This window comes from Arvicanthis niloticus, chromosome 9 (genome assembly GCF_011762505.2).
Source record: "Arvicanthis niloticus isolate mArvNil1 chromosome 9, mArvNil1.pat.X, whole genome shotgun sequence".
NCBI lineage: Eukaryota > Metazoa > Chordata > Mammalia > Rodentia > Muridae > Arvicanthis > Arvicanthis niloticus.
In genome coordinates this window covers 12,048,401-12,058,400 of record NC_047666.1, presented here as the reverse complement: position 1 = coordinate 12,058,400, position 10,000 = coordinate 12,048,401, and the positions used below count along the sequence as shown (strand labels likewise).

Genomic DNA, 10,000 nt, shown 5'->3' with positions numbered 1-10,000 from the left:
CTCCAGACTTTAAACAGCACTTGGTTCCCCTCCCCACCCCCACAAGGCCCGGAAACCACTGTTCTGTTTTCCCTTCCCATGAATTTGACCATTCTTCATTCACAGAAGTTGAAGGGTTTTTGGTTGTATGTGTGTGTCTATTCTGCACACTTTTGTGTGTGGGTTTGTATGTGTGTGTGTTTGGAAGCCAAAGAATCACCTTGGGTGTGGCTCCTTGGGAATAGGGTCCACCTTTCCTTACTTCCTTTTCTTTCTTTTTCTTTTTGTGTTTTTTGAGACATGGTCTCTCATAATTTCCAACTCCTTAAACTACAAATTCAAGCTTATCAAACACTGACTGGGGGTTCTGATCTCTGCTGTATTTATTTTTTATTTTTTATTTTTCGAGACAGGGTTTCTCTGTATAGCCTTGGCTGTCCTGGAACTCACTCTGTAGACCAGGCTGGCCTGCCTCTGCCTCACAAGTGCTGGGATTAAAGGTGTGTGCCACCACTGCCCGGCTGTATTTGTTTGTTTGTTTGTTTGTTTCCAGCAGTTTGACCTCTGAGTACCTTCTATAAGTAGAATCATATTATATTTGTCAAGATCAATTTTTAAAGTTTTCTGAAGTTAAGGATACAGCTAAGTGGTAGAGCACTTGCCGTATGAAGCTGTAGGTACAATGCAGAGAAGAAAAAAAGAGAGAAAAAGAAGAGAATAAAATAAAAGAGAAAAAAGAAAAGAAAAAGAGAGCTCTATAAATGGGCTGTGGTTGGTCTAAGCCTGAAACTCTGCCATCCTAGTTCAGGGCCAACCTGGGATACATAAGATCTTGTCTCAAAAAACCCAAACCAAATGAGTTATCAGATAATAAGGATCAAACCCTCTCTGCCTTTATTTTAAACAGTTCTTGTTTGATGTTGCTGTTTGTTGTGCACTCATGATGTGTGTGTGCTGTGCTGGGTTACGTAGTGCTCAAGCAGCTAGTGTGAGCTTTGAAGGTGACAGGACAGTGGGGCAGAGCTAACTAGAAAGCAGAGAGGGAAGAGAGGACCTGGGATGGCCTGGACACTTGCAAGAGGCTGGGAACTGTATAAGGTGCTGGGTGTGTCTGCCTTTCTGTGCTAGCTCCCTCTGCCCCAACAAGCACAGAGGTTTGGGGTGTTGGAGGGTAGAAAGCTGCCCTATATAGCAACCCCACAATAAAGGGTGCAGGTGTGCAGCTGGGAGCTTGGGGTTGGGGGACAGAGGCTCTGCCTGACTCCCCTCAACTCTGGGGATGCAAACTGTTCTCTCCTCAAAGGTCCCTCTCAACCACTTCTTAGGCCATTCAAACTCCTTTGGGAGTCTAGGGCACAATGGACTCTTTGGTCACTTTAATCTGCCCCATTTGAATTGTTAATTGTCACAACAAACCCTGGCACACAGACAGAGACAGAGGCTTGTGGCAGACTTGCTGTCTCTGCAATTGTACTAGAGTCAATGTTGTCCCTGGCTGGAGGTACCTGGACATATGCCAGGTGGGAGAACATGGCAGGCAGATGCCCTGGGTTCTGTGGTAGACCTGGAAGCTGGGGCTGGAGCCTGGTCATTTTCCTACTGGTGATGAGTTGCCCCAGATACCAGGTGTGTAAAAGGGAACCAAAAGAAAAAAATGTACCCTCGATATCAGGAAGAAAACGTGATTTATCTCTTTTTTCACTTGAGTCTAAATGGTGCATATGCTAAACAGGAGTTGTAGGAGCCTTCCAGAAAGGACTGTTGTCCTGACAACAGACTGTTGTTCTTCTGCTCACTTCTTGTTTATCCTTCACCCACGTTTTACTGCCATGGCCCAGCTGTGCAGGCTTCATGACATAGCACATGTCTGTCAGTCATCTCCAAAGGCATGCAACAAGGAGTAACTGCACAGTCCACCCTCCAGGAGAAGACACAAGCATGGTTGGTCCTGAACCAAAGCTCTTACCTGAATGGAGTCATCTCTCACTGGAGCTTGTGGAGGGAACCATCCCGAACAGCATCCTCTTGCTCTGATGAATCTGCAGACAAAGCAGGTTGAGGCACCCCTATTTTCGGGTGGCTTTTAGGAAGTGTCATTATAGCATGCTGATGTACCCTTGAGAACCAGGGAGGAAGTGTGGTCTTCGGAGGTGTTTCATGGTGCCAGTTAAGGGGACCTGAGTTTTCCTTCTAGCTCTACTCCTTCCTCGAAGAGGTCATTGTGAGCTTCATCAGGAGAGAGGGGATCACCCCTGCACCCTAGCTAGACAGCAACTCCTCCGTAGTCGTGTGGCCAGGTGATGGGACTTTGAGACCAGTGTGTGCTTCTCGACAATGAAAACAAGACAAAGAGTAACTGTACTGAGCAAAAACCCCAGCAGTAGCCCATTAAGAACTCTGAATCTCCAGCCATGGGCTTGCCGCCATGTTCACAGTAGCAGGCATGAATTCCCCACTGTAGAGGCCTTACATTCATTCTTAAAACCCAACTGGTTACTGCATCATGCTGTGCCAGCATTACACCGGTGAGTATAGCATGCCTAGCAGGTTGGCAGTATAGCTCACAGGGTCTGCAGCTGAGTGAGATTGTAGGTAACAATACTTCTCCGGACGACTGCACAGCACCTTCTGGCTCTATGAAAGCTATCCAGCAAAGAAGAAGTGCTCCCTGCTGGCTTATATGACTTTTCAACACAGTGATGCTTTTCACTGTGCACTTTACACGTAAAAACACGTAGGTACTTTTTTTTTTTTTTTTCCAGAACAAAGATTTCTTTGTCGTTATGTCCAGCTATAACTCTGCTACACTGAAAGAACTACCTGGACTACATGGACATGAAAGGAAAAGTCATCTCTCTTTTGTGGCCTCTTCTAACCCCAGAACAATCAGAGTGCAAGTCTTGGCATATGCTTTCTGCTTGCTCTGTAATGCATATTCTCACATGCAGATAAACTCCTTCTTGGCCCTCTGCCCCACCCTCAGGATTCAGTTTATACAGATATGTAATGTGTGTGTTATGTATATGTGTTTGTGTCTGTGTGTTTGTGTGTGTCGGTGTCCATGTCTGTGTGTGGTGTGCTTGTATGGGTGGGTGGGTATATTGGTACCCACGGAGGCCAGAAGAGGGCAGCAGATCCCCTGGAGCTAGAGTTCCATTTGGTTGTGAGCCAGCTGATGTGGGTGCTGGAAACCAATCTCTGTCCTCTGGAGAAGCAGCAAGTGCTCTTAACCACCGAGCCGTCTCTACAGCCCCTAGGTGTGTAGTATTTTCTACTCATTTTGAACGTTTAAGAGCCCATTGTGGGGCTGGGTCTATAGCTCAGGTGGTGGTGTTACCTAGCACACCCTGGGCTCCTTCCCCAGCACTGTGTGAATGGGGCATGGTTATCGGTGCCTGTGATCCCAGCACATAGTGACTTTAAGCTCAGCTGTGACACATGAGACCTTGTCTCAAAAGAAAGAGGAGAAGTCATAGATTTCTTTTAGTTTATTGCATTTATTTGCCCTCCTGAACAGCAGTGTTTGAATGACCCTTGATACTCTTTGTGGCATATTCTTTTTTTTTTAAATATATGTTTAATTGAATGGATGTTTATTAAGCACCTCTTACGTGCCCAGACTATGCTAGACACCCTTCCTGAATTCTGTTCCCATCTGCTCTGAAATTAAAAAACAAAAACAAAAACAAACAAAACACAAACAAAAAAGCACATTGTTGCAACCATAACAAATCAGGAGAGGATGGGTCATAATAGGTACAAGTAACACCCTGTCAGTATGCACACCCCAAAACTTCTGGTTTGTTTTCCCTCTGGATAAGTCTCCACTAAATGATTGCTTTTACGTAGGTATGTCTGACCTACAGCCCAAAAGCCACGTGCAGCCAAGGGTAACTGTGAATGTGCTCCAACTCAAAATAGTACATTTACTTAAAATTTTTAAGTTTTTTTTTTAATTTTTTTTTTTCGGGTAGGTCAATTGTGCAGTTTTTGAGTATGAACTTTGCGGATGATGATGTCATGTCACAACTTGAAAAGGTTAGCTACATCTGTAAAGCAACAAAATGCATACTGGGAAAGGATGCTCCCTCCATGTGCCTGTGGGTACATGCTCGGGGGCTTGGCTTTTAACAAAGTGTGTGTGTAAATGTGACAACTACAGCACAGCGCTACAACAGACACACAGATAGTCATTGGTTACCCAGGAAGATTGAGTATGTGCCACCCCACATCCTTAGCGTTTTCTTGACAGGAGCTATTAAAAATCTCCCAAACAATACGATTCACTTAACTCCAGTCCCCAGAGCGGTTCCTCCTCCGAGGCTGGTAATCGGTGTCCTTTGACAGACATGGCCCCATTTCCTCCCCACTGTGCTAACCACCATTTCCTTATCTCTCTTTGAGAACTGAGCTTTTGTTTTTTTTGATGCCACATCCAAGTGAGATTGTGCATTATTTTTCCTTCCCTGACTAGTTTTCTTAGAATAATGTCCTCCAAGCCCATCCTTGTTACGGCAAACAGGGCTCTTTCTTTTCACAGTGCAGTAACAGTCCACTATGTGTTACATATACTATATTTTCCTAATCCACTGACACGTAGGTTGTTTCCGTATCTTGATCATTGTGGGTGGAGCTGCCATGCTCACCAGAGACTAGAAGAGGGATTCCTATGCCACATGGTAAATCTCCTTTTTAGCTTATTTATAGTTTTGAATAAAAATTTTTGTTTTATGATTTCCAGTTATGTGAATGTGTTTCTGTCAGGGTACGTGCGTGTGAGTGCGGCTGCCCTGGGAGGTCAGAAAGGGGTGTTGGATCACCTGGAGCTGGAATTACATCACTGGTTGTAAGCTGCCCAGTGGGTTTCCTGGCAGAGCAGTCTGTGCTTAACCACTGAACCATCTCTCCAGTCCCTTTGAAAAATTTAAAGGAACACGTTTATGTGTTTGGGTGTGTGCATGCACTTGCACACGTATGTGGCGGTCAGAGGGCAGCTTTCGATGCTTGTCTCCTTCTACCGTGTAGGAGCAGGAATCAAACTCCAGTTCTTAGGCTTGACAGCAAGTGGTCCTGCCAACAGAGTCACCCTGCTGCTCCTCTTTTTTCTAAGACCCTCCGTGTTTAAGCCAGCTTCTACGGTGGCTGCAGCAGCCACCGCCAACAGTGCATTTGAGGTCCCGTTCTTTCCATGATCAGCAATACTTGTCTGTATTGATAGTGGCCATCCTTAATGTATGAGATAACACTGCATGGATTTTCATTTCTCTCTGATTATCAGTGATGCGATTGCTTTTCCACACGCTTTTAGTCGTTTTTATATTGTTTAAGCAATGTCAGTATAGGGTCCTGCTTTATTATTTTATTATATTTTTAAGTTTTTGTTTTTACTATTGTGAGTGTGGGTCTCTGTGTTAGATATATGTGTGAGAGAGTGTGTGGTTGTGTTTGATGTCTATCTGTGTGTGTGTGTGTGTGTGTGTGTGCACACGCACGCATGTACACTCATGTACTCATGTCCTCATGCTCCTGTGGAAGTTAGAGGGCAACTTTGCACGGTTTTCTTCTTTCTGCCCTTACATGAGGTCCAGGCCTGGAGGCTCACATCGTTAGGTGCCAGGAGCCTCTACCTGCTGAGCCATCTTGCATCATCTTCTCAGTCAGCTGGTGATTCTTTGTGCAGAGGCATCTGAGTTCATGATGCGTGCAGCCCTTTGTATTTCTTTTCACTGTTACTGTCTGAGCCTTTGTTGTCATAGCTGAGAAGTCACCGAGACCAGCGTCAAGGGGCTTACCTGCTGAGCTCTCGTCTAGGAGTTTGATGACGCTGGCAGATTTCGTCTAGGCCGGCTGTGATCTGACTTTTAGTGTGGGGTGTTTTCCTAACAGTCTTTATCAGAGACAATATTCTTCCCCATTTCGTCTTCTTGTGGACACTTGTCAAAAACTGGGTGACTCAGAAGGTGGAATGCTTGGCTAGAATCAGGAGGCCAGGAGGCCACCTCGCCAGTCCCTGGCTCTGTGTGCTCGTCTTACTTTGTGTCTGGCTTTGTGAGCCACCTCTGAATTTTGAGAATATAAAGGAAACAAAAACATCATTAAATTTTTTCAATGCATTAAAATTTAAGTCAATTTAGGAAAATAAAATCAGGAATAATTTAAAAATAAATATCTCTTGCTGTTTAAATGAAATTAAGTCTTTTCTAACAGAGGAAATTGTTTTCACTCAGACATAGTGTGTCTTGAGGTGGGTATCCTGCTCTGGTGGTATCTGCCTCTCCAAAGAACTCTAGACACATGGTTGTGTATTCAGGGTTCTGTTTCCTATGGGAGACCAAGTTCTTTATCAAAGTACGGTTGTATTTTACGTTTTCCAAATCCCACTTTTCCTGCCCGGGTGTTCCTTGGGGCTCTCTTACGCTCCAATCTTATCCTGACTTGAAAATACCCGAGGCTGAAGAGGCGTCGACTCTATCCAGCCCGCCAAGCACCCTGGTTCAACAACTCTGTGTGTCGGGAACCGCTGTTTGCTTTCCCTGACGACCTGTGGCCGACTGTGAGCCACAGCTTGCTCTTGCTGCTCTGCTTTTGAAGAGTGTTGTCACGCTGCATCTTACTAACCAAGGAAAGACCAACATCTAAAACTCAGAAGTTTAGTTTGTACTGAATGTACATTATCACAACGTCAAAAAAGCATAGATCCAACCACTGGAAGCTCGTCTACCCTGGCAATCTTGCCAATTAATTTTTTAAAAATACATGATATCTATCTATCTATCTATCTACTCATCTACCTATCTATCCATCTATCTATCTATCATCTAACATCTACTTATTATCTGTCTGTCTTATCTATCTATCTATATATATTTATCTATCTATCTACCTACCCATCATTTGTCTATCTAGTCTGTTCATGGGTGTGTGTGCACGCACACACAGGTATGTATGTACTTGTGCACTCCACAGAGCACTTGTGGATGTCAGAGGACAACTTGCAGGACTTGTTTCTCTTCTTCCATATTGTGTGTCCCAGTGATTGAACTTTGGTCTTTAGGCCTTAGGACCCATATGCAATGAGCCATCTCACTGACTCTCTATTTATTCTGTTACAGTCATTCTTTTGGCAGTTCATGATATTTTGGAGTGTACCTAGCCAACACTTATTTCATTATTCTTGACAAACTTGGAATTATTACCAGTTACCTTTGCACCACCTCCAAAATTATATTGGGTTGGTAATCTTTGTGTTTATTCTTATGGAACGATGCTTTTCCTGTATTGGGGCTTAATTCCCAGGGCAGTTGAGTTAGACCACACCTTTTTGTCACAGACATTGTTACCAGCTCTTTTCCAAATGGCTGGTGTGTATCTTCCCACCATCAGCAGTGCCTTGGTCACAGTAAGCAGCTTCTGAGACACTGTAACCTGTCTCCTGTTCCATATGTAATTGAGGTTGACCTTGGAACTTCTGATCCTCCTGCTTCTACCTCCTAAGTGTTGGGGTTGCAGGCATGCTCCATACACCCAGCTGGCTTTAACCCTTTTAAAACATTTTACCTGCCAAGTGACATGTGTATGCCAATGACAGTTTTCATTTGTCCCCCAAATTTGTTTGAGACAAGGTGTCACTATGTTAACCAGGCTGTCCTGGAACTTGCTGTATATCCCAGGCTGGCTCATAATTCCTGATCCTCCTGCCTCCAGGTCCTGAGTGCTGGGACTAGAAGGATTACAAGTATATAACTGTACACCTGTCTAGAAAAGGTGTTCTGCTGTTGTTGTTGACAGGGTTTCTCTATGTAGCCCTGGCTGCCCTAGAACTCACTCTGTAGTCCAGGCTAGCCTCAAAATCATGGATCCTCCTGCCTCTGCCTCACGGATGCTGGGATTAAAGATGTGCACCACCACTGCCCAGTTTAGAAAATATATTCTTATCTGGGCCCAGGTCACAACTCCTGCTTTGAAATGAGCTCCTCAGGATGGGGTGGGGGGGGTACAGGTGCTCAGGGTACAAAAGGCAGAATAATCACCAGTTGACAACAACCTGGGTCACGTAGTCTCAAAACAAAACAAAGAGATTTGGTGTAGACAGAGGTCATAGCAAGAAAAATTTGAATCTGAGAATCACCCTTCTTTTCTTACAAACACACACACATACATGCATACACACACACACACACACACACACACACACACACACACACACAAGATCTTGATGGACATGGCATCTTAAAAGGAGAGGAAAGTAGGCATGTTTGAAATTAACATCCAAGACTGGCCAAGCTGAAATCTAGCTGTTTCACTGAGGACCCAGTGTGCATGATAGTCAGAAATAGTTATGGGAAAACTGTCCCTGGACCCCACCCTGCCCTCGCTTGATTCACTCAGCTTGTGTGCAGACATGCTCACTCTCAAATTCTTTAGCTAAAAGTCAGACAAACTTATTGCCTCTCCATGATGGCTCCTTTGAGAATTGGGTAAGCTGTCAGGCTTCCTGGCCCAGGAGACCATGGCTCTTCTCCGAGCACAGCCTTTGTTCTTGTCTCTGTTGGCCCCTATATCACAAAGCAGATCACCGGGCATGGGATGGAAAACCCATAGAAGTTCTTCCACCCAGGCCTCCTTGCCTACGGAAATCATTCTACTTGTGCATGTCTGAATTTAAGCAGCAGTGTGGCTTCAGGGTGGGTGCTAGATGAGGAAGGGTCAGCTTGGACTCCCCTTCTCTTGTTCAGGCTTGAAGGCAGGCAGAGCTTTGTGATGCTCGAGTTTCCCATTGTGTTCCCTAACGGTGGCAGAAGCCTGTGGTAAGAGTGAGGGTGGAGCACGTGGGTCATATGCAGCCCAGAGCCAGCTTGAGGCTTACAGGATGCTGGAGGTGCTGGGGAGGGGAGTGTGGGGGAAGGTGGGCCTCCACCCCCAATCCACACCAACTCAATTCTTCCCCTCTTGTCTTTACACCAACCACCCACAAATCTCCGTTGAGACTTCAGCCAACTCTGACTCAGGTTCATCCCAGAAATCATCCACGAGAGAGTCACATGTTGAGCTCTCAGACTGCTCACAAGCCATCCCAGAGTCCCAATCCCATCCCAATGCCATGCCACCGAGGCACAAGTCACCAGACGTGGCCCCCAGTCATCTCAAGCCACACAGCCCCGAGCGGTGGCTGAGCAGTCAGGCGGAGCCCATAGCTCAGCTGAGTGCACTCTGTGCTCTGCTGAGCACGCACTGACCCAGCAGCCACTGCCTCACACAATGAGACAGACATGAGGGCACACTTGATCTGCAGTTGTGATCGTGAGCACAGGTATGAGGCCTTGGTGAGCTAAGGCACGTGCACAGAGGCAGGCTCTGGCTCACTCAGTTGGGATCGTGAAGACCTTTATATGGCAGTTTGCTTGGTTTCTTTGCTTGGTCTCCTACATTAAGACTTAGGAACACTGTCCACATGACAGGAAAACGCCTGTGGGCTTCTACAAACTGTGGCTTAGGCTGCTGAGGAGGACACTGAGAAGTCTTTTTGCTAAGTGCCTGTGAGCAAGGCCAAGCCCTAGGGCCCTGCAGGCTCTGTCTGCCCACGTTGTACCACTGATCCATGCACTGGGAAACGTGGGCAGGAAGGTGACCCAAAGAAGTATATTTTAACTAGTACCAAGATTCCCAAGGAAGAGAGCTCGGTCGAACACAAGGAACAGGTTGTCTCAAACCAGAACTGTCGGGTATGGTGCTATGCTCCTTTAAACGGCACTTGGAAGGTGGAGGACAGAGGACGAAGGACATTGGATGGAGGCATCAGCAGTTCAATGACATTCAAGACTACATAGAAAGTTGTTGTCCAGGACTACAGGAGGCCCAGTTTCAAAAGGACAACAGACAAAACAACAACAAAATATAAAAGCAAATATAAACAACAATCTCCTTAAAACAACAAAAACGCAAAACAACAATACCCCCTCCCCCCCAAATTAGAGGTGTCAGGCATATGGCCACGCAGCCCCGATGTTGAGACGATGGATCC

General features: G+C 45.7%; 1 protein-coding gene across 2 annotated transcripts in view; it reads right to left on the bottom strand.

Moving 5' to 3' along the window:
* The window catches only part of Cd8a (CD8 subunit alpha), a 24,799-nt gene extending 22,716 nt beyond the window's left edge, over window positions 1–2,083 (bottom strand). For both annotated transcript variants that reach the window (XM_076939899.1, XM_076939898.1), the window contains exon 1: window positions 1,946–2,083. The gene's annotated coding sequence lies outside the window, so the exon portion shown is untranslated. The remainder of the gene's footprint in view (window positions 1–1,945) is intronic.
* Between the last annotated feature and the right edge of the window lie 7,917 nt (window positions 2,084–10,000).